Genomic DNA, 25,663 nt, shown 5'->3' with positions numbered 1-25,663 from the left:
TTTCAAATGGATTTCCTAATTGAGAAAGAGACGTTAATCTCCAATCTCAATAAAGAAAATACTACTTGTGGTAAGTAGTCATTTCAAGAAGAAAAAGTCATCCTGCATTAGCTAATTATGTGATGGCGTAACTTCATCTCAATATCCACCAGTTTCAACTACTACTTCAACTGATCTATATAAAGGATTGAAAATCAATTTTCAGTAACACACATATACGAGGAAAAATCATACTGAAACATCAACAAGAAAAACACTCTTGCTCTCTATCTTCACGAAGCTTTTGCTTATTACGTGAAAAACTCTTGTTCTTAATTTTGTAATACTTGCTTTCTTAGAAGCACTCTAGTTTACATAAATCCTTCTTCTATTGTTTGTTGATTTCCTCAAGTGACTCTGTGTAGTCTGTATACTTGAGAGGGCTAAGAGATTTTGTATCTTAGACGTTGTTTGTAATCTTTCAAGATTAGTGGATTAAGTCCTTGTTGAAGGCGAAATCACCTTGGCCGGGTGGACTGGAGTAGCTTTGTGTTATAAGCGAACCAGTATAAAATCCTTGTGTGAGTTTCATTTTGAAAAGCGCTTATTTTTCAAAACAATTCAAACCCCCCCTTTCTTGTTTTTCTCACCTTCAGTCAATTGCCACCAAAATGAAACGATGTACGTTCGAAGCTTTGGGCTCAATCATGCTAATCATATCAATTCCCCATATGGAGAAGGGCCATGGAGAGGAAATGACGTTCAACAGTGTCAGAGGAACATGAATCTTATCTGCAAAAATTTGACACTTGTGGCATTTCTGCACAAACTTGCAACAGTCAGATTCTATTGTCACCCAATAGTAACCTGCTCGCAACATTTTCCTTGTCATTGCATATCCATTGGAATGAGTACCAAAGGAACCTTCATGGACTTCAGTCATCAATAGGTCTGCTTCGCGTCTATCCATGCATCTGAGCAAAACCATATCGAAATTTCTCTTATAAAGCACATCACCATTCAGGTAAAAGTTGTCGGCTAATCTTCTCAAAGTCGTTTTATCTTTCAAAGATGCCCCAGACGGGTAAATCTGACTTTGGAGGAAACATTTGATATCAAAATACCACGTCTTCTCAATTTTGATCTCTTCAACAACAAATACATGAGCTGGCCTATCAAGATGCATTACAGTCAAATTAGGAACTTCATTTCAATACTTTACCATGATCGTTGAAGCCAACGTTGAAAGAGCATCTGCCATCCGGTTTTCATCTCGAGGGATATGATGAAACTCAACCTTTGTAAAAAAAGTTGATTTCCTCCTCGCATAATCTCTATATGGTATCAAACCGGGTTGATTTGTCTCTCATTCACCTTTGATCTGATTCACAACCAAAGTTGAATCTCCATAGACATCTAAGTACTTGATTCTGAGATCAATGGCCTCTTCTAGCCCCATAATGCAAGCTTCATACTCAGCCATATTATTTTTACACTTGAAAGTCAATCTAGCTGTAAATGGAAAATGCGTACGTTTAGGAGTAATGATCACTGCCCCAATGCCATTACCATACTGATTAACAGCTCCATCAAATACCATGCCCCAACGGGAACCAAGTTCTGGCCCTTTGTAGCTGGAAATTCATGATCATCAAGCTATTGACAAGCTAAAGATCAATTAACAAGAGTCGCCACCACGCTTTTATTGTTTCAAAGGGAAAAGGGAAAAGTATGAAAAAAACCCAAATAGTAATAAGTTTTCAAATAAAAACTAATAAAAATCAGAGATCACAGGTAAGGGGGTTGGTTACACAGAGGGAAGGTGTTAGCACCCAAAGTGTCCTAGGTACTCCTAGGGAGCCTTTCTTGTGTGCATATGTATTTTGTACAAAGTGATATTTACAAACAAATAGAATGGGGGGATGAGAAAAGAATTCATTAATTATATTTTTGTGTTTGACAAGACATTCAGACTTGTGCCTACGTACCAACATAAAATGAGGGATCAAAACCTCGTAGTTCGTGCTACAAATTTCAAAATGAGTGTATTGCTTTTAACAAAATTTTAAGTTTGAAAGGCACAAAGGCCTAAAATGGTTTGAATGAGTTAGTTCTTTTTGGCTTTTTGAAAGTTTAAAGTCAAGTATAGTTAAGTTTATTCACAAGTTTGATTTAAGAAAATAAGTTTGAAAATGCAATGGCATAAGGCCAAAGTTTCTATCTTTTTTGCAAAAGTGGTCAAAGTTTAGAACAAAAATAGTTCAAACAAATAAGAGTTTGAAAATGGAGGGAGAGATTTTGAAATTAAAGAAGTGGGGAGAAGATGAAGAGACTACCCTATGCACAAAATTTAAAAGTTTAGAGTTGAAAAGATCTGACCAAATGGGTAGCAATCCAATAGACAAGTATGTCAATAGAAACCCAGAATTCCCTTGGACTTTTAGAACTAAGCAACACACAAATGAACAATTCTATTATCTTGAAGAGCAAAGGCATCAAATAAAGATGGCCTCATCCAAGCTTATCCATTCCATGATCTTCTTCAGAAATAGCCCATGTAACTGATAAATTCAACAAGTCACAAGTTCAAAATAACAGCTTCACAATGATCATGTTGCAGATGAACTAAGAGAGATCTTGAATGATGTATCAGATGAATTTCAAATTATAAGCACTTGGTTCTTCAACAAGTTGACATTGGCCAAGTCCTTTAGCTTAGGGAGGTTGCCATAGATTCTAAGTCCATTTGTCCAAGATCAAGCCAACAGTCCACTCAAAAGTTTTTTATGGTTTTTGTGATTATTATGTACATTAATGGTCAAAGACCAAACAAACAAGCAAAGTACATACAAACAAAATATATCACACAATATGGTCCAAATGGACAAAGTGAAAATTGCATTAACATAAATAATTAGAATGATATGTATAATGGCAAATGAAATAAAGTGCTTCAAGTAAATTGCATTAAGATAAAAACTTGAAATTAAAAGTTAATGGTTATTAAGTTAGAGATTAGTTTGCTTTGCTTTTGCTTTTTCAAGACATTCTTTGGAGAACACTCAACCCACTTATCACAAGCATGGATCCTTGAACCAAAACATCTTCCAAAGGAAGGAAAGAAGGCCAAGTTTCCACACAATACCATGAAAGAGGGGAGACTTACAATCTCACTAACTAGAATGCTTATGCCTTTGTGTCAAAAATTTAGCACAATGTTAAGCAATAGTAATTGGACTTATGTAGAAGTCACAACTATTTGAGACCAGGCAATAGACTTTTGGTGTTAATGCATGTTGGAGACTGTAGCGGGAAATTCATGATCATCAAGCTATTAACAAGCTAGAGATCAATTAACAAGAGTCGCCACCGCGATTTTATTGTTTCCAAGGGAAAAGGGAAAAATGCGAACAAAACCCAAATAGTAAGAAGTTTTAGAATAAAAACTAATAAAAGTCAGAGATCACAGGTGTCGCAACGCGAAAAACAACCGGCGGAAAAAACAAGTTTACAGAGCCGCCACCGACGCTATTCATCCTATGACGGAAAGGGAGCGCATGACTAACCTAAGAAAGGGAAAAGGAACGGTCGTACGACCAGAGATTACAAGGTACGGGAGTCGGTTACGCAAGGGGAAGGTATTAGCACCCCTCACGTCCGTCGTACTCGACGGGATCCACGCTCAAAAGAATAGGAAAAGGTTGCTAATAAACTGCTCAAAGAAAAATGCACACACTGGAATAATACAACAGGTGAAGGAAGATGGAGGAAGTGGACTCGGCAGGATATCGCATCTTGGGCCTACGTAGTTTGTCAGAAACAAACATCAGAGTCGACGTAGTTCGGGGAAATGGGGAACATGCTCGCTAGGACATCGCATCCTATGCCTACGTATCTTCTCTATCCAGAGGAAGAATCAGAGCACTCGTAGCTCGGCTAACGCACTCCGAAACAAAAACACCAAAAAGAGACGCTGAGACGTCAAAGAAACACTCAAAAAGGAAACAGAATGCCAATACATGGACTTATATCCGACTCCAAACAAACAACACAAACAAGGAAACAGAAGGCCAATACATGGGCTTACATCCGACTCCAAACAAAACCCACACACAAAAGGAAACAGAATGCCAATACATGGACTTATATCCGACTCCAAACAAATAACACAAACAAGGAAACAGAATGCCAATACATGGACTTACATCCGACTCCTAACAATAGCACATGCTAACCAGCGAACACCAAAGAAAAAGGTTATTAGATTGACAAACTAATAGGGAGTTTGGAACTCGAGCCTAATAGTTGTCACACAAACACAAAGAGACGCTGAGACGTCAAAAGAAACAAAAAAGGTTGAACACACACAAAAACAAAAGGGTGAAAAAGAAAAAGGGTGCCCGGAGAGATCTCGCTCGATCTCCTGCCTACGTATCTCATCTGGTATGAGAATCAGGGCGACGTAGTTCCCCTTAACAGGGGAGAAACTCTCTCCTAACCAGAGACTAGGGAAACAACAAACTAAAAGGGAGACTAACTCGAGCCTAATAGTTGTCATGCAATCCGCAATCCCTAAGTTGAGGTCTCTAATCATTCATCTAACTCACACAGGAAGCAAGTCAGTTCAAACAGCAAATAAACACCAATCACAAATGATCAAGCATCACACACTATATACATACAAGAGGCTCAGACAAACGGTTGGGCTTTAGTCAAGAGGGGTCATATCAACCTTGACAAACAAGCCAAAACTGTAGGGGTATGCTGAAGCTCTTAACCACTAACATTGAGAGTTAGGGTGAAGCTGATCAAATATGGTAATGAGGATTAGACCTCATGCTCTTAACCCTGGCCTGGGTGAGCTCAATGACAATGAAAGCGTGGGGATCCATAAAGAGTCATTACTGATAATGGTTCTAATCTCAATAACAAGATGATGGCAGAACTGTGTCGGGAATTCTAGATCGAGCATCACAATTCTTCTCCTTATCGTCCGAAGATAAATGGGGCGGTCGAGGCGGCTAATAAGAATATTAAGAAGATTGTGCAGAAAATGGTTGTGACCTATAAGGATTGGCACGAGATGTTGCCGTTTGCATTGCATGGGTATCGAACCTCGGTGCGTACATCTACTGGGGCAACACCTTTTTCACTTGTGTATGGGATGGAAGCCGTGCTACTAGTTGAGGTCCAGATTCCGTCGTTGAGAGTCCTGATGGATGTGAAACTGGAAGAGGCTGAATGGGTAAGGACTCGGTATGAAGAGTTGAACCTGATTGAGGAGAAGAGGCTGGCAGCCATTTGTCATGGGCAGTTGTACCAGCAGCGAATGAAGCATGCTTTTGACCGAAAGGTGCGACCTCGTGTATATCATGTGGGAGATATGGTGTTGAAAAGGATCCTTCCTCCTCAAAACGATCGTCGGGGAAAATGGACACCTAATTATGAGGGTCCATTCGTGGTCAAGAAGGTTTTCTCTGGAGGAGCCTTGTTGTTGACGACCATGGATGGTGAGGATTTTCCATCCCCTGTGAATGCGGACGCAGTTAAAAAATACTTCGTATAAGAGACCCACTGGACGAAAAGAATAAAATAGTCCAGGCAAAAATGGGCATCCCGGCGAACCGAAAAAAAATGAAAAAAGGTTCGGGCAAAAATTAGGGATAAAAAGGAAAAAAACTGTACACCCGGCAAGTCGAAAACCCCACAAGAGCGGCTTGGGCAAAAAAGGGTATCCCGGTGGACTGAAAACCCGAAAGGGCGGTCCAGGAAAAAGAGGGAATGAAATGAACAACTGCGTCTAGCATGGTCGTTTGTGTTTTAGTTAAGACACATGGATAATCCCCGACAGGGATCGGTCGGAAGCGTCTTGTTCAGAAGGCAGAAAGCGCGGAGAGTCTTGAGGACATATGGGTTGTAACCGGGTTGGAACTCGATGAGATCACGGGTTCACATTGCCATTAGGATAAATTTTCCTTTTATGCGCAATTACCTCTTTTCAGGGATTGCTTCCTGTGTATTGCTCAGTTACGAGCCACCTTTTCCATCAATAAAATGCATATTCAGTCAAATAATTTTGTTTTTGTTTTCATTACCGCTTTGATTGCGAAAACATCCGTTTATTTTGATAAAGAATCTTTGCATTTTGCAAACATAGGGTTCCCTTCCAATGCATGTTTATAGGATTGAGAACTTGAAATCTTATTTGGAAGGTAGAGTGACCCAGGTGTTGAAATTTTGGCACGCCTGGGGCACATTTTTCTCTAACAATCTCTTTTGCAGGTGCTGTTAGATATTTTCACTCACTTGCAGGTTGTGATGTGAAGCTTTTTGACGAAGGATTCCTTTGAGGTCCAATCAGGGACAAGGAGTTGAAGGATGGTGTAAAGATGGCGAAGGGATGGCGACGATCCTTGAGGGTTAATCAAGAAGACTCTTCAAAGTCTGAAGAAAATGGAAAGTTGATACTTTGGTCAGAGGGTGAATACCGGTGTTCGACGAGTCAACAGGTGTTCCGTGTCAAATGTTTCGTATCTCCCCAGCAGGTTCGAGATCGGTATTTCTTCGGCAGCCAGGCCTGAAGGTTGTTATTTCCCCAGCAGGTCTGAAGATTGCTGTTCCCCCAGCGGAGGTGTGCGTTGGTAGCTGTTTTCCCCAGTGAAGTCCCCAAGCGGATCGGGTTCAACGGAGGTCATCCCCGGTGAGGGTTGCTTTCCCCAGCAACGGTGTTATCCCCAACAGGGTGGAGATTGGAGAGATATCGAGTTCCTCAGCAGAATGGCTTATGTCGTCTCCTGAGGGGGATGTTTCTTATGCATTCATCATTTATAAAATCATATTGCATTGCATTCTCCCAAATTGCGTAGTATTTCCATGGTTATGGAGCATTACGCCATTGAAAAATTCAAACATATGCATTGCAAGCATAAACTAGTCTCAAGCCGTGGTTACCGTTTGAGAATTGGTTTTGCTGGTTGGTGAAGATGTTACTCTAAGGAGTTTGGCATCGTGATTTTTGAATCTACAATATTCCCCAGTAGCGCGATATTGGAGGAAAATTTCCGTCGTGCGGAGATGGGAATGAAGATTGGAGAACGTTACGCAATCAGCACGGAGATCGGAGTCCATCAGGAGAGAAGGAGACGCAGAGCGTCTTCTGGAGAACGGGGTTCAAATGGAGAACGGGGTTCATTGTGTGATAGTAAAAAGCAAAGAAGTTTTGAGATCCAAACTTATATTCAACATAACTTCCTCATGTCTTCACCAAAATCAATTCTAAACATATCAGCATGATCACCTAAGCAAGATCTACATGTTTATGGCAAGAAATTGGTAAAAGAGAGAGGTCGAATTTTCACTTACTTGAGATGAAGGTTGTTGGAATCGTGTATTCAAGGCCTCTAAAGTTCCATATCTTTTTCCTCAACCTTACTGTGAAGCTTTATGCACCAAGCATCCACTGAAACCTCTTAGATCTAGCTAAATCTCAAGCTTCCATCAACATGTTCATACACTTAATCTGCTCAAAATTGGACTGAATTCTTCAAACCAAGGGTGGATTCTTACTCAATGATGCATGATAAGCAAGAATATGCAGAGAAAATTGGTGTTTGTGTGAAGAAATTTGAGTTTTGAAGAGAGAGGAAAATTGGAGGGAATGTGAAATTTGAGACCTCAAATTCTGTTATGAGCAAAATCTGTTAGGGTTTGGCTTTTATATCATGTGTTAATGACAATGCTAATCCAAATTAACCATTTGCTAATCATGCTTAGTGAGTTTTGAAGTAAATTGCAAAAATGCAAAAGTGTGCTACATAGCCATGCAACACATGAACAGTACATGCAATGGCTTCAAAATCACTTAAAACCAAATAATAAACATCATGGAAGTGGTATTTTATTTGTAGCATCAACCAAATTTGAATTATGAAATTTCCCTCCAAAATGCACATGTGTGGACAAATGATCATATGAGCTTCTTCCATGCAAGGAAATGATTAATTTGGAAAGTATTGGTCAAGACAAGCATTTTGCAAAAAGAGTGGACCAATTTGGAGTTTTGAATCAAAAGTTATGCCACTTCAAAATTCCATGTACACTTTGTGATCATTTGGCCATAACTTCTCAACCAATCATCAGATAATCATGAAATAGGACTTTTTGAACAGGGGGGAGAAAGGTCTTCAACTTTCATGTTCAGCAAAAATCCATTTGAAACTTCTTTGATGTTGAAAAGTCAAATTGAATATGGACCAAAAACTTGCCATTTTTGGAAACTTGAAATTACAGGTCACTTTCCATTTTTGGAAACTTTTGCCATGACTTCAAAATCTTCAAGATAGATGTTTGAAATGACAAATGGACCTCTTTTGAATATGATTGAGGTGTTGAAACTTATTTCCCCACCTCATAGCCCTCAGTTGACTGCACAGTTGACTTTTTTGGTCCACAGATGACCTTGACATGCTCTGATCAGCTTGAGCCTCTACCACTTGAGGAAAATGCTCAAAAATGAAACCCTAGCTCATGTAAGCTTAATATAATGATCATATGATCCTCATCACATAAAAATACCTCATCTCCTTGAGAAACCCTGGTTGAAAGAATGGCATTTATTAGGGTTGACCAGAGGTCAAAACCCTAATCCAAAGGAACTTGAGGATAAACAATGAAATCCTTGATGATGATAGAACCATGATGATAGTAATATATCCTTGCAAACAAGATAATGCTCAAGCTTTGAAGAACCAAGAAACCCTAACTGAAGTGCAAACCCTCAGATGGTTGACAATCAATTCATAGAAACCCTCAGGCTTGAATCATGTAACTTCTCCATCTTTGAGAAGACTCTGGAGGATGACTTTCTTATTTCCAGATGATATGTAAAATGCAATGCCTAATTCCCTAAAATATGAAATTCAATGTATGAAACTAGTCTTCCAAGAGGAGGGCAAATTTTGAGGTGTTACAACAGGTAAGGGGGTTGGTTACACAGAGGGAAGGTGTTAGCACCCAAAGTGTCCTAGGTACTCCTAGAGAGCCCTTTTTGTGTGCATATGTATTTTGTACAAAGTGATGTTTACAAACAAATAGAATGGGGGGATGAGAAAAGAATTCATTAATTATATTTTTGTGTTTGACAAGACCTTCGGTCTTGTGCCTACGTACCAACATAAAAATGAGGGATCAAAACCTCGTAGTTCGTGCTATAAATTTCAAAGTGAGTTTGTTGGTTTTAACAAAAGTTTAAGTTTGAAAGGCACAAAGGCCTGAAAATGGTTTGAATGAGTTAGTTCTTTTTGGATTTTTGGAAGTTTAAGTCAAGTATAGTTAAGTTCATTTACAAGTTTGATTTAAGAAAATAAGTTTGAAATGCAATGGCATAGGGCCAAAGTTTCTACCTTTTGCAAAAGTGGTCAAAGTTTAGAACAAAAATAGTTCACACAAAGAAGATTTTTAAAATGGAGGGAGAGATTTTGAAATTAAAGAAATGGGGAGGAGATGAAGAGACTACCCTATACACAAGAATTTAAAAGTTTAAAGTTGAAAAGATCTGACCAAATTTGGAGCAATCCAATAGACAAGTATGTCAATAGAAACCCAGAATTCCCTTGGACTTTTTAGATTCAAGCAGCATACAAATGCACACTTATATCAATTCTTGAAGAGTAAAGGCATCAAATAAAGATGGCCTCATCCAAGCTTATCCACTTCAATGATCTTCTTCAAAATTGCCCATGCAACATATGAATTCCACAAGTGACAGGTTCAACATAACAACTTAATAATGATAAATGTTGCAGATGAATCTGGAGAGATCTTGAATGATGTATCAGATGAATTCAAACTTGCAAGACTTTGGTTCTTCAACAAGTTGGCATTGGCCAAGTCCATTAGCAAAGGAATGTTGCCTAAGTTCTAAGTCCAATTGGGGAGATCAAACAACAGTCCACTCAAAAAGTCTTTTAGGGTTTTTGTTATTATTATGTGCATTAATGGTAAAGGACCAAACAAACAAGCAAACAAAATAATATCACACAATATGGTCCAAGTGGACAAAGTGAAAATTGCATAAACATAAACAATTAGAATGATATGTACAATGACAAATGATAATAGAAAAATAAAAGTAAATTGCATTAAAAGTAAAAGCTTGAAAGTAAAAGTTAATGGTTAGTAAGTTAGTAGTTAGTTTTGTTTGCTTTTTGATTTCAAGACATTCTTTGGAGAACACTCAACCCACTTGCCACAAGCATGGATCCTTGAACCAAAACATCTTCCAAAGGAAGTAAAGAAGGCCAAGTTTCCACACAATACCATGAAAGGGGGAGACTTACAATCTCACTAACTAGAATGCTTATGCCTTTTATGTCACAAATTTAGTGCTTTGTTAAGCAATCGTAATTGGACTTATGTAGAAGTCACAACTATTTGAGGTCGGGCAATAGACTTTTGGTGTTAATGCATGTTGGAGACATAGTATTAAGAACTATGCTCATTAAACATACAACACACAAAAATATGCAAAAGGAGTGGCCTAATCTCATCCATACTCATGTTAATTTTTCAATCAACTAGCATTAGAACTATGAGATGTCATTAGCCAATTGAAAATGAATGGATGAAGAAGGGGAATTAGATGAAGAGGGAAAGGGATGAATGAGATCACAAATTGGTCAAAGGAGGACTTTTACCAAATTAATATTATTCATTCATTTTGGGAGATGGAATGTACATTCCGTCAATCCCCTAAATCCAATAATATTAACTTGACAAAGTCAAATCAACCTTGACCAAGGCCCAACAACAAATGAGAAACTTCGACAAGTCAATCCAAATGGTCAACATCATTAAAATGACATCTATTCAATTAAAAATATTAAAATAATACATTAAATTCAAATATGTTTTGTCCAAATCCTAAAATCACATCAAAACACCAAATAAATGGACATGTGATTTATCATAGGTCAAACAAGGTCAAAATACCTTGGATAAAAAAATTCATAATTTTTGGACACATGAAAATATTTTTAAACCATTAAAAACAAATGAAAAATAAATTAATTCATGAAAAATATTAATAATGATCCAAAAAATAATTTTAATTCAGAATATGAAAGAGAAAAATATTTGAATTTTTTTGGTGAAAGTCCCATATTTTTTGGATCTATATTAAATTTATTATGAATTATTGAAGAAAATGGAATTAAATGGAAAATCAGAAAATGCTAAAATACGTGGACCATCAGATCTCTCTCATTAATTGAGGTGGCAGATCTAATTATCCACAGTGCGCGTTCCACCAAGGCATTAGTCAACTGCGCTGCAAACATGTTAATCATAACGCACGACTAAGATTAAAACGTGGAGATTGGATCCCATGGCTCAGAACTAAGACACATCATCACCGGAGCTAGAGCTCCGGTTGTCTTCTCCGGCGAGCTTCGCCGGACTGGTCAACATGAACCGTCACCAAAATTTCAAACAGGGACATGATTTTAAAGAGAAAACATCATTGAGCACGAATATCACCTCCATTTCTTCCAATTCCAACTATATTGAGAGATATGTGGAATTGAAAAATGAGGTTCATGACCTGAGTTGCTTCGATTTGGCCTCAAAGTAACTCAAACACCTTGCCTACATTGGTAGGACTTCAAACAACATAATAATCAAGAGAATTGAGCAAGGAACAAGGAGAATCGAAGAGATCAATTTTTTTGCAATTTACCTTCAATGGAGATCTGAGCTTGCTAGATCTTGATCTGAATCGTGCTTTGCTTCACTCCAATTGCTTGTAGAAGAGGAATGGAATGGCTTAGAATCAATGGACTAATGGAGAATTGAATTCCAAAACAGTGGAGATTCAAGCTCAAATTCAACTGAATTTTTCAGGTTTATCCTCTTAATGTGAAGGGTTTTCTGTGGGGATTCAAAGTTGGCGCAAGGTGTGTGTGATTTCTGAGCATGAGGGCTTCAATTTATAGAGAATTCAAATGATATTTGCACATTCACTCAACTTTCCAATTTTGGCAAAATGATGTAAGCAAGTTGCATGGACGCACATAGGCCCATGAAATGATTGTTCAAAAGTCCAAAATGAAGTTCAGATGCATTGGAGATGGATTGGATTGCAAGGCAATTGAGCATTGTTGTTTGAAGTTTGATCCATGACACATGATACCAGCTTGTTTAAGCCATGTGAAGCCTATGCATTTCTCATCCAAAATGCATGAATTTTAGCTCTTTGGAAAGGTGAGATCAAGAGGGACAAGTTTCATGTTGAACACTTTTTCATTTGGAGCTTGGAACTTAGAGATATTTGAGGTGAAAGTTTGGAAAAATTGGACATATCAAAATTTTTCTAAGTGTCAAGCCACATGTCTCAACATTCCACCTTACTTAACTTTTTATGGGAGCATAAAATGAGAAAAGTGTCCTTATAAAAGTTGTATATCTCTCAAAGACCTTCAAAATGGTCACAAATTTCATGTCATTTGGATTTGAAATGATAGAGTTATGCATTTTTGAAGTTTGGCAAAATCACTTGATCAATGGTATAGGTCAAAAGTGACCTATAATGTAGCCTCATATCACATATGCAAAGAAGTTGAATTATATTTAACTCCAAACATAAAAGTTGAAGTAGACACATTGAATTTAATTTTGCAACTTGGAAATCTTTAATCTCATAAAAATTGAGCAAGTTATGGCCTTGAGAAGTTGACTTTCAAATTAGGGTTTAGACAACATGACCTATAATGTTTCAACATAGAAAATGATTTTCCAAGAAAAACTAGATCTAGGTCTCAACATGAAAGTTGTTTATAATGTCATTTATAGTAAGTTTTCTCTTAGAATCATTTTCATATGGTGAAAATTGTAGGAGATAGGGTCTAGGGAGACTCAGTTTTGATCAGATGAATTCATCTGGCCAACCACCATCAACTAACTTGCTAATCTCCAATTCTCTTGACTTTCTTGGCTCATGGTAGATCATATATGCATAAGATGATGAAATTTGAAGTTCCCCTTGAGAAATTTGATCAATTCGTGAGATAGCTTGTTGGAGAAGTTACTCAAAATACCTAGTCAAACTAGGGCTTCCAAGGCAAATCACCCGCAAACTCTTGAAGAAAAATTGATCAATATAACATGTAGAAGCAATTGGGACTCATATATGATGCTTATAACCATTATTGAGTTGATTCTTGATTGTGCTCTTTGTTCATGAGGGTCTCAAACCCTATATGTGATTAATGAATTAAGGAGATCATGCCCCTACCTACAAAAGAGTTAGATAGATACAAAGACATATTTTTTTGGTATTTTGGTTAGTAAAATGATAATATACAAGTATGATATATTCACAAAGTGCTTGGTGATCTCTCCCAAAACAAACCCAATGAAGAGGGGTAAGGAGGATGCCAAGGTATGATCCCAATGCTAATGCTTATGAGGAAAATGCACGAGGGATCTTAGGGTCAAAATTAGGATCTTACAGAGACATAGTATTATGAACTATTCTCATGAAACATACCACACACACAAAATATGCAAAAAGGTGTGGCTTAATCTCATCCATACTCATGTCAATTTTTCAATCAACTAGCATTAGGACTTTGAGATATCATAGGCCAAATGGAAATGAATGAATGAAGAAGGGGAATTAGATGAAAAGGAAAGGGGATGAATGAGATCACAAATTGGTCAAAGGAGGACTTTTACCAAATTAATATCATTCTTTCATTTTGGGAGATGGAATGTACATTCCATCAATCCCCTAAATCCAATGATATTAACTTGACAAAGTCAAATCAACCTTGACCAAGACCCAACAACAAACAATCAAACTCAATTAAGTCAATACAAATGGTCAACACAATTTAAATGACATTTATTCAATTAAAGATAATAAAATAGTGCATTTAATTCAAATATGTTTTGTCCAAATCCTAAAATCTCATCAAAACACCAAATAAATGGCCATGAGATTTATCATAGGTCAAACAAGGTCAAAGGACCTTGGAGAAAAAAATTCATAATTTTTGGACATTTAAAAATATTTTTAAACAATTAAAAACAAATGCAAAATCAATTAATTCATGAAAAATATTAATAATGATCCAAAAAATAATTCTAATTCAGAATATGAAAGAGAAAAATATTTGAATTTTTTTGGTGAAAGCCCCATATTTTTTGGATCAATATTGAATTTAATATGAATTATTGAAGAAAATGCAATTAAAACAAAATATGAGAAATTCAAAAATACGTGGACCATCATATCTCCCTCATTAATTGAGGTGGCAAATTTGATGATCCAAAATGCGCGTTCCACATGTTCTTTAGTCAACTGCGTGGGACAGATGGTAATTACAAAGGATGGTCAAGATTAGAACGTGGAAGATGGATCATATGGTTCAGATGCAAGACACCTCACTGCCGGAGCCAGAGCTCCGGCCATCTTCTCCGGTGGCACTCACCGGACTGATCAAGATGAACCATCACCAAAAAATGAAACAAGGACATGATCTTAAAGAGAAAATGGCGTTGAGCTTGAATCTAACCTCCAATTGCTCCAATTCCAAATATATTAAGAGATATGTGGAATTGAAATCTGAGGTACATGAACTGAGTTGCTTTGATTTGACCTCAAAGCAACTCAATCTTCTTGCCTACATTGGTAGAACTTCAGACAACCAAATAATCAATGGATTTGAGCAATAAATTGAGAAAATTGAAGAGTTTAAAATTTCTGCAAATTACCTTCAATGGAGGTCTGAACACGATGGATCTTGAGCTTGCTTGCACTTGGGCTCACTTCAATTGCTTGCAGGAGAGGAATGGAAAGGTTTATAAGCAATGGATTCCTGGAGAATTGAATTCCAAAATAGTGGAGATTCAAGCTGAAATTCAAATGAATTTATCAGGTTTATCCTATGAGAGTGAAGGGTTTTTAATGGGGGATCAAAGCTGGCGCAATGTTGTAGTTATTTCTGAGCAAATGGAGCCTCATTTATAGGGGAATCAAGTGATATTTGCACACTCACTTCCACTTTCCAAATTTGGCAAAATGATGATGGAATATTGCATGGGCGCGCATAGGCCCATGAAATGATAACCGAAGGTCCAAATTTGAAGTTCAGATGTGTTGAAGTTAGCTTAGATTGCAAGGCACATGTGCATTGTTGCTTGAAGTTGGATCCATGCCAAATGATATCATCCTGTTTAAGTCATGCACAACCTATGCGTTTCAAGTCCAAAATGAATGAGTTTGAGCTCTTTGGAAAGGTGAGATCAAGAGGCACAAGTTTGATGTTGAACACTTTTTAATTTGGAGCTTGGAACTTGGAGAATTTTGAGGTGGAAGTTTGGAAAAATTTGACATATCAAAAATTTTCTAAGTGTCAAGCCATATGTCTCAATATTCCATCTTGCTTAACTTTTTATGGGAGATTCAAATGACAAAAGTGTCTTCATCAAAGTTTTAGGTATCTCAAAGACCTTCAAAATGGTCACCAATTTCATGTCATTTTGATTTGAAATGATAGAGTTATGCATTTTTGAAGTTTGGAAAAATCACTTGATCAATGGTATAGGTAAAAAATGACCTATAATGTAGCCTCATATCACATGCTCAAAAAAGTTGAATTAGCTCCCACTACAAACATAAAAGTTGAATTAGACACATTGAATTTGATTGTGTAACTTGTAAACTTTCATCTCATAAAAATTGAGCAAGTTATGGCCTTGGGAAGTTGACTTTCAAATTAGGGTTTAAACAAAATGACCTATAATGTTTCAACATAGAAAATGATTTTCAAAGCAAAACTAGATCTAGATATAAACATGAAAGTTATTTATAATGTTATTTAGAGTAAGTTTTCTCTTGGAATCATTTTCATATGGTGAAAATTGTAGGAGATAGGGTCTAGGGAGACCCAGTTTTGATCAGATGAATTCATCTGGCCAACCACCATCAACCAACTTGCTAACTTCCAATTCTCTTGACTTTCTTGGCTCATGGTAGATCATATATTCATAGGATGATAAAATTTGAAGTGTCCCTTGATAAATTTGATCAATTGGGGAGATAGCTTGTTAGAGAAGTTACTCAAGATACCATGCCAAACTAGGGCTTCCAAGGCAAATCACCTCCAAACTCTTGAAGAAAATTTGATCAATATAACATGTAGAGATCAATGGGACTCATATATGATGTTTATAACCATTCTTGAATCAATTCTTGGTTGTGCTCTTTGTTCTTGAGGGTCTCAAATCATAGATGTGATCAATGAGATCATGCCCTTCCTACAAAAGAGTTAGTCAAATGCAAAGACATATTTTTGGTATTTTGGTTAGTAAATGATAATATACAAGTATGATATAATCACAAAGTGCTTGGTGATCTCTCCAAAAACAAATCCAATGAAGGAGGGGTAAGGAGGATGCCAAGATATGATCCCAATGCTTATGCTTATGCTTATGATGGAATTGCATGAGGGACCTTAGGGTCAAAATTGGGGTCTTACAGCTGCCCCTATTTAAGGATATTCTAACTGAGGAGGTGAAGGTTAAAATCTTCGGCTCGACTCAGTAGTGTCGCAACCTGAAAAATGAAATGCGAAAAAAAATAACCGGCGAAGAAAGACAGGAGAGTCGCCACCGTGCGTTATTTATCCCAAAGGAGGGAAAGGAAACGCTCGAAGTAAACCTGGAAAAAGGAAAGGACAAGACAGGGTGTCGCAACCAAATCTTGGGTTCGGGAGTCGATTATGCGAAGGGAAGGTATTAGCACCCCTACGCATCCGTAGTACTCTACGGGATACATTTTTGTAATTCTTGTCTAAAGGGTGTGGGTTTATCTAATGTGTTATTTACTAAAAAAAAGGGGTCAAAAGAAAATGACTCGCACGGATGTCGCATCCACTACATACGTATCTCAACTGAATATGAGAATCAGAGTCTTAGTAGTTCGGCTACCTAGGGGTTAAGGGTAATTGTGCTCGCTAAGACATCGCGTCTTATGCCTACGTATCTCATCTGGAATGAGAATCAGAGCAAGCCGTAGTTCGGCTAACTACGGGGTTATGGATTGGGTTTTGGACGAACGACGTCACTACGCAATCTACCGGATGCTCGACCTTTGGAGACTTACTCGCCTGTAGTAGAAGGAGTAAACGTGTTAGGAGAAGAAAAATCAATGGGTTTGTAGGGTTAGGGATGCTCATGCAAAAAGGGAAATCCTAGACGAAGGAACCTGCATAAAGTAAACACACAAAACATTGCCTTCTATCGAGGTCTTCCAGCTAAGAAAGCGGTAAAAATACGGGAAAATGTAAAAGTACCACACGGATAAAGATCCGAAGTAACAGTAATTAACGGAACAAGGAAACCCTGAGATCCTTCCAAGCTAACACCATCAAAGAAAGTGAGTCAGTACAGGTAATCGGAATGAAACCTCCAGGTGGTATCCCACAAAAGTCATGTGAGCCCTCACAAAACAAAACTCAACAAACAGGTTAGAGAAACAAGATAGGGTAACCAAGAGTTTCCCCCAAATCAAAATGTAACCACATGAATCATGCCCTTTCAATTCACAAAAAGCTCACAAAAAGCAACCAAGGGTAGGAGGCCTAAACCTCTTGTCAAACACATGTATCAAAAGGGTATCAAATTCACCCATAATACCTCATACATTTAGAGCATTCAAATTAAAGGCATAAAGATGATGGATATAGGGCAAACCTGATTGGAGAGATCGGTTGAAATCAAATGGCACGACTGGATTTGCAAACCAATGTTAGGGTTTGCTTGAGCTGAAATTGTGTGAGTGAGAATGAACCTTTCAGAGTTGCCTGGAGATTGCTGTAGATTAATTCTCACTCTCTCTGTCTAGGTTTCTCTTCAGGTTTTGTCCAGGGTTTTGTTCCAAGGAAACCTCAGAGTGTTTTGCTTCTCTTCCTTTTTCTGTCTGTTCTCCCTCTTTTATAACCTGATTTTCATGGCTTTGTGGGCTCAAATGAGAGAGGTGCAAATCTGAGATTTTTTCTTTTATTTATTTATTTATTTAAATTTTTTTTTAAAAAAAAAAACGAATAGGCCTCTGTTGGAAGTAACTCAAGTATTTCCCTTGTGTTGACTGATCATCAAATAGAATCCACAAAGTGTCCTGGATGATGTTCAAGCTTCTTGAAGCTAATCCCGATTGACATGATGAAATGCAATGTATATAATTCTGATTGATAATGATGAAATGCAATGTAAAATGTTAAATGACCTAAAAATGAATGCGTGAATAAGGAGGGCAAATTTTGGGGTGTTACAGCTGCCCCTATTCAGTCATCAGCTAACCCGAGCAGGATGAAAGCGAACAGCTTATCAGACAAACAGGGTGAGCTGTGATTGAATACCAAAGACAGACCAAAAATTTGCGCTCCAGGAACACCACAAAAATGCTGAAATACACCGCGCTGTTTATTTCTCTTCCGATCCTCTGGTTGAATCTGAATCACTCTTCTGACTTAATCTGGAGTTTCGATCCTCTGGCTGAATCTATACTCAATTTAGTCCTCTGGTTGGATGTTAATTTTGATCCTCGGGCTGGATACGGTTTCAATCTTCTGGCTAGATCTTCTTCGATCTTCTGGATAGATCTCCTTTGTTTCGATTCTCTGGTTGAATCTATTTTCTTTGATTCTCTGGCTGAATCTACTTCGATCTTCTGGCTAGATCTGAATTGTTTCGATTCTCTGGCTGAATCTATTTCTGGTCTTCGGGCTAGACCTGAGTTCGATCTTCTGGCTAGATCTATTTCGATCTTCTGGCTAGATCCTCTTTGTTTGATTCTCTGGCTGAATCCATTTTCGGTCTTCGGGCTAGACCTGACTTCGATCTTCTGGCTAGATCTACTTTGTTTCGATTCTCTGGATGAATCTACCTTCTTTGATTCTCTGGCTGAATCTATTTCTGGTCTTCGGGCTAGACCTGACTTCAATCTTCTGGCTAGATCTACTTCGATCTTCTGGCTAGATCTGGATTGTTTTGATGATAAATTCCCATCATCAGGATCTCGCATCTGAGGCATGCGCTGGTTGACCCCCTTTCGAAATCTATACTCAATCTTCATGTTAGATATGCAGCTTCGAAAATATTCCACTTTTTGGGCTTCGTACATATTCTTCAGGATAGAACATATTGTAACGACTCTTCAATTAGACTTTGTTTTTTAAATGCGATCCGCGGGCTGGATCCTCTTGTAAGCTGATTTTCTGTTGAGCTATAAATTTATTCCTCTAGCCGGCTCGCTGGGGAAATAACGCTCGTAGTCGACTCTCTGGCTGAATCTTCAAAACGAACCTTAGGCTGACTCTTGGGAAAACGATTCTCAGGCTGAATCTTAAAAAATGACCCTCAGGCTGGATCACTGGAAAACGATTCTCAGGCTGAATCTTCAAAATGACCCTCAGGTTGGATCACTGAAACACGATTCTCAGGCTGAATCTTCAAAATGACCCTCAGGCTGGATCACTCACACTTGATCCTCTGGCTGGATCTCATGACTTTGGTTGTAAAGTAATTCTTCAGTCTGCTTTGAAGAACCTATTTATCAGCTTTTGTGTATGCTTGATATGCATGCAAATGCATATGCAAATGTTATGCATGGTGCAAAAAAGGAAATCTGCTCGGGGAAGCAAACTTCGGTAGGGAACGGATCGCTGTATAAATCCTTGAATGCTCTGTGGGGAATGATCCGTCTGCCGGGACCAATGAGCCACCAAAAATAAATCGGCCTTTTTTGAAAAGTTGACCTTGCTGGGGAAGTATCAACTAAGGAAACTTGGCTTGGCGAGGCTCTGTGAGGAGAGTCTGTGAGAAAAGCACTTCTTGGGGAAATGTCGTAGGAATCGACCTTTGCTAGGGATATGAACTTGCTAATCGTCCTCAGGCTGGGGATTAAAACAAATCTGTTAAAAAATATAATCTGCTGGGGACGAGATGAACACTGGGAACACCACCCTCTTGTCTGTTGGGTATGCGACTACTCCGCTGTTGCTGGGAAGATACAGTCTGGCACTGTCGACTCCGCTGGGGATATACAGTCTGGATACTGTCAACTCTACTGGGGATAGACAGTCTGGATACTGTCAACTCTACTGGGGATAGACAGTCTGGATACTGTCAACTCTGCTGGGGAACATGCTCTGCTGAGGAACATGCTCTGCTGAGGAGAGACTTTGTCAACCGCTTGGGGATGAGGACTCATGACTTGGCATCCGGTTCCTGTGACCTGTAACCAAAAAATACACGTATGCCCCGGGGAATTACTCAGTTTGAATTCACCGTCCGGGATTAAGCACATTCAAAGCAATTTTAAATGTTTTCCTGTGCAAATCATCTGCAAAAGCCACCATTATATTCAGATGCAATATGTTTCCTCAAGAATTCAGACATCTTTTGCAAACAAACTGATAAATGAAAAATAAAGAGGCTTTTTAACTGAATTATTCGACTTTTGTTGGTTGAAAAATTTGTGCCAGGAATAGGCGAGTACATCAGGAAGGTGATCCCTGGAAAGAGGCGATTGCTATAAATTGAACAAGAGAAACTATCCTAATGGCAATGTGGAAATGGGGTCCCACCGAGTTTCGACTATGCTATGGCTCGTATGTCCTCAAGACACTCTGCTCATCTTGCTTTCTGAAGTGGATGATTATACGATCTTTAACCTTCGAAGATTGCCGAATTGAATGAAACGGTGATATAACACAGGTGAACTCAGATCGCAGTCATTCGCTTATTCCCTAACTTTTGCGTGGACCGCCCTTTTGGGTTTTCAATCCACCGGGATACCCTTTTTGCCTGAGCCGCCCTTTCGGGTTTTCGACTCACCGGGTGTACATTTTTTTTATATGCCTAATTTTTGCCCGAACCTCTTCATTCTTTTTTTGGTTCGTCGGGATGCCCCTTTTTTGCCTGGACTATTCTTTTTACTGTCCAGCGGGTCTATTTTATGTGAAGTATTTTTTAACTACGTCTGAGTTGACAGGGGACGGGAAGTCTTCGCCATCCATGGTTGTTAGCATCAGAGCTCCGCCAGAGAAAACTCTTTTAACCACGTATGGACCCTTGTTGTTCGGTGTCCATTTTCCCCTGTGATCTGTGTTGGGAGGAAGAATTCTTTTGAGTACCAATTCACCGACTCGATACTCCCGAGGGCGCACTTTCTGATCAAACGCTCTCTTCGTCCGTCTCTAATATAGCTGGCCATGGCATATAGCTGCTAGTCTCTTTTCCTCAACTAGGCTTAGCTGATTGTATCGAGAACGGACCCATTCTGCTTCGTCCGGCTTCATTGTTGGTGCAGGGAAAAGTTATTCTGGCACAAAATGGCATATGAACCCCCTCCGGTGTGATCAACACTGCACCAACTCCGCGACCATTGATGTTGACCGCCCCATCAAACATCATAATCCATTTGGATTCAGGGTCAGGCCCCTCCTCCGGGAGTGGTTCCTCGCAATCTTTCGATTTGAGAAACATGATGTCCTCATCAGGAAAGTCGAACCTCATAGGTTGGTAATCATCAATCGGTTGCGCGGCAAGATATTCTGACAAGACACTTCCTTTGGTGGCTTTTTGTGAAGTGTATTGGATGTCATACTCTGTCAGCATCATTTGCCACCTAACAACCCTTCCGATAAACGCTGGCTCTTCAAAAATATACTTGACTTGATCCATCTTTGATATCAATAGAGTCGTGTGAGTCGACATATACTGTCTTAGTCGGTGAGCAGCCCATGCCAAAGCGCAACAAGTTTTCTCGAGCAGTGAGTATCTTTGTTCACAGTCGGTAAACTTTTTGCTAAGGTAGTATATTGCATGCTCTTTTCGACCTGACTCGTCATGCTGACCGAGCACACAACCCATTGACCTTTCTAACACAGTCAAGTACATGATCAACGGTCTTTTCCTCTCGGCCTATAGACTGGCCCCGATCTTGATCTCTTTCTTGTCGTCTTCGGTACCAATGTTGATGGTCTCAACCACCTCCTAATAAGGTGTGATAGCTCGGTCCTCCTGTTTCAACAACCTGGCTAACTCCTCAGGCAATTCACAATCTTCCTCAGCCCCTTCTTCGGCTTGATAGATAGGATTGTCGAAGTCATACTTGGCCATAGCAGTGTCGTTAGCAGTGAGATCTGAGTGATTAGTTTTACGAGGTGTTTTTTGGAAAGAAAAACAAAAAAAGAAACATGAAAAAGAAACATTGCCGTTTTTGTAAAAGTAAAAATAATTGAAAGAAAGAGAAAACAAAATTGTTTGCAAAAGCTGTCCTTTATTGATGATGAAAATAATTGCAAAATGTAACTAAATGAATGGCCCTACAGATGAGTCATTAAGACTTTATTATGCATGTAATGAAAGGAAAACAATAAAAATTACTCCTTCAGTAGAGTAACCCGGACGACTTTTTCAAACGACCAATTGTCGAGCTTTTCTCCTGGGACACACGGGCGAATCCAGCTATCTAAGTCACAGTCGCTGTCAGCCTTGTCTTCATCTGCAGCATTGACGATGTGGGGAGAAACCAAACCCCCGCTGGAGAAAGTATCGGCTTCGTTCTTCTGAGACCCCGGAGTATACCCCAATCCAAACTTGTCTTCTTTGATGACTGGCTCCACAAATTTGCCCCAGCCTTGGGCATTACCAACTTTAATCACTTCAACAGCCTGCTTGTATGAAGAGATAGAAGTCCCGACCTCCTCGGACTTAGGTGAAAAGACAGCTTCGGGCGCGACCTCACTAATGTTTATGGCTTCGAAGCCCTGACACAGCATCTCATGCATCTCGCCATCCATTTCCACATACTTAAATGTAGACAGGTGGCTAACAAAAATATCCTCTTCACCACAGACAGTGACGATCTGACCTTCTAGTCCATATTTGAGCTTCTGGTGGAGAGTAGAAGTAACAGCACTGGCAGCATGAATCCAGGGCCGACCTAGCAGACAGCTGTAGGCAGGCTGGATATCCATCACATAAAAGGTACTTTTGAATACCTGTGGTCCAATCTTAACTGGCAACTCAACTTCGCCACAGACAGCTCGCTTAGAGCCATCAAAAGCCCTTACAACTAAATTACTCGGCCTCAGGGTGGCGTCATCACAATCCAACTTCGTTAAGGCTTTCTTTGGGAGAACATTCAGAGAAGAACCTGTATCAACCAAAACATGGGAAAGCACCGTCCCTTTGCATTCCATTGTGATATGCAAGGCTTTGTTGTGATTCCTGCCCTCAGATATTAGGTCATAATCGGTGAAACCTAGCGCATGGCTAGTGTGTACATTTGAAACTACCGACTCCAGTTGGTTAACAGTTATCTTTGGTGGAACATAGGCCATATTTAGTACTTTCAACAAGGCTGCTCTGTGTGCCTCAGAGCACATCAATAGTGAGAGAATGGAGATCTTTGAGGGTGTCTGATTTAGCTGGTCGACTACCTTGTAGTCACTTTTCTTGATGATCCTCATAAACTCATCCACTTCCTTCTCGAATGCGGTCTTAGGAGGAGCTTCCTCAGTAGTAACCTCTTCGGTGGCTACCTGTTTTCCTTTAGCCTTGGCAGCTGCCTCAGCTTCAGTATTCGTGCGCAATATTGATGGTGCAAATAGGCGTCCACTGCGAGTGAAGCCACCAATTCCTCCAACATTGTCTACAATGAAGCTACCAATGTCAATGTCTTCTTCATTAACTTTCTGCCCCTGGCAGTAGATATCAGCCCCATGGTCCCACGGGATAGCACTGTCTTTCTCATACGGAACAGGTCCTGGTACCGTGATGGTGACCGGACCAATCAAAGTCGGTTGAGGGTTATCAGAGTAAATTGGTGCTGGACTTTCTGGGAAATATATTGTTGTTGGAGCGGGTCTCTCGGGAACATATATCTCTTCAGGAGTGAAATAAATCGTTACTGTCGACACATCATTCTTCACTGGACGAGTCTGATCGAACTGAAGACAACCTTCATCTATCAGTTGCTGAATACCCCTTCTCAAACTATCACATCCGTTCTCGGCGTCTTGACAATTTCTGCACTCTTCCCCATAACCCGGGAAAATCCGTCCTTTCAAGAGTCGGTCTTTGACCACCGATAGCGAAGTCTTCACTTTAGTCACATCAGAAACCAAATTCAAAGTTTCCCCACTATAAACAGCATTAATCCTCTGCCCGCCGTAAGCTGGCATCGGGTTTTGGATAACATTAGGCACCGGAGAAAAATTGATGGACTGGGCATCTCTCAAATCTTGTACCTTTAGCTGGAGAGCCTTGCAATTATCTGTAGTATGGCCAGGTGCGTTGGAGTGAAAAGCACATCTGGCGTTGACATCATAACCTCTAGGCAGATTGTTGGGATCGACCGGTGGGGCCAGAGTTCTCAACGTAACCAGATTCATGTCAATCAGCTTGGGAAGTAATACAGAATAAGGCATTGGGATTGGCTCAATGACCCGGTCCGCCTGCCTTGGACGTTGTTGATAGGGTCTCTGCTGACCCGAATTACCTCCTTGTTGTTGATTGTTGTACCTGGGTTGCTGTTGCGGATGATACTGCGGTTGAGGAACAGGTGTTGGAATAGTGACTGCGGCCACTTGATCTTGATAATAATTAGGGCGTCCTCTGCCCCTGCCTCTACCAGCATATACAACGCTCGTCTCACCTTCTCTTCTTCGCTGACCGTTACCAGCAAACGGTTTCTTGGGAACTGATGAGTTGGAAGCACTGTTGTCTTGAATTCGGCCCATCTTCAACAGACTCTCGATCCTTTCTCCAGCAATCACTATCTCTGCAAAGCTGATTGACAGGCAAGCAGCCAATCTCTCGATATAATTTCCTTGAAGAGTGCTCATGAACATGTCCGCCATCTCCCTTTCAAACATAGGGGGTTGGACGGATGCAGCAATCTGTCTCCAACGCTGAGCATATTCTCTAAAGGTTTCCTTGGTAGTCTGAGACATTCCTTGCAACAAGGTCCGATTTGGAGCCATGTCCAAGTTGTATTGATATTGCTTGATAAAAGCCTCTGCCAAGTCTTTCCAGCTCTTGATGGTAGTGCGAGACAAATGAGAATACCATTCACGAGAAGCTCCAGTTAGATTGTCTTTAAAATAGTACATCCACAGCTTTTCATCTTCCGTGTGATCTCTCAACCTTCCCAAATAAGATTGGAGATGAGTGCGTGGGCAAGAAGCCCCGTTGTATTTCTCAAAAGTAGGGGGTTTGAACTTGTGAGGGATCCTTACTCCCTGAACCAGACCAAGATTGGTGACATCAAAACCTAAGGAATTTTGAGACTCCAAAGATTTGAGCTTCTCAGCAAGCTCATCCATACGGCGAGTGGTCTCGAGGGCTTCGTCGTGCAAAGAAAATTGATCATACTGACAATCTTCAGTAACGGGGCGCCCGTTAACCCGAATCCCTTGATTCACATTGTACCTTCCGCCAATACCATTCCCAACATTTCCCGTGTTGCCAACATTACCCGGGTTTCCATCAACATTTGCGTTACCCGCGTTTCCAGTGTTCACATGGTTATCAGCGTTCCCAGGGTTACCAGGGTTCCCCTCAGCACTTGGTATTTCCACCTCTGGATCGGGCCTCGGTTGCTCAACCAATT

This window comes from Lathyrus oleraceus, chromosome 1 (genome assembly GCF_024323335.1).
Source record: "Lathyrus oleraceus cultivar Zhongwan6 chromosome 1, CAAS_Psat_ZW6_1.0, whole genome shotgun sequence".
In the NCBI taxonomy this organism is placed as follows: domain Eukaryota; kingdom Viridiplantae; phylum Streptophyta; class Magnoliopsida; order Fabales; family Fabaceae; genus Lathyrus; species Lathyrus oleraceus.
The sequence above is the reverse complement of the archived record's forward strand: the minus strand, read 5'-3'. Positions refer to the sequence as shown.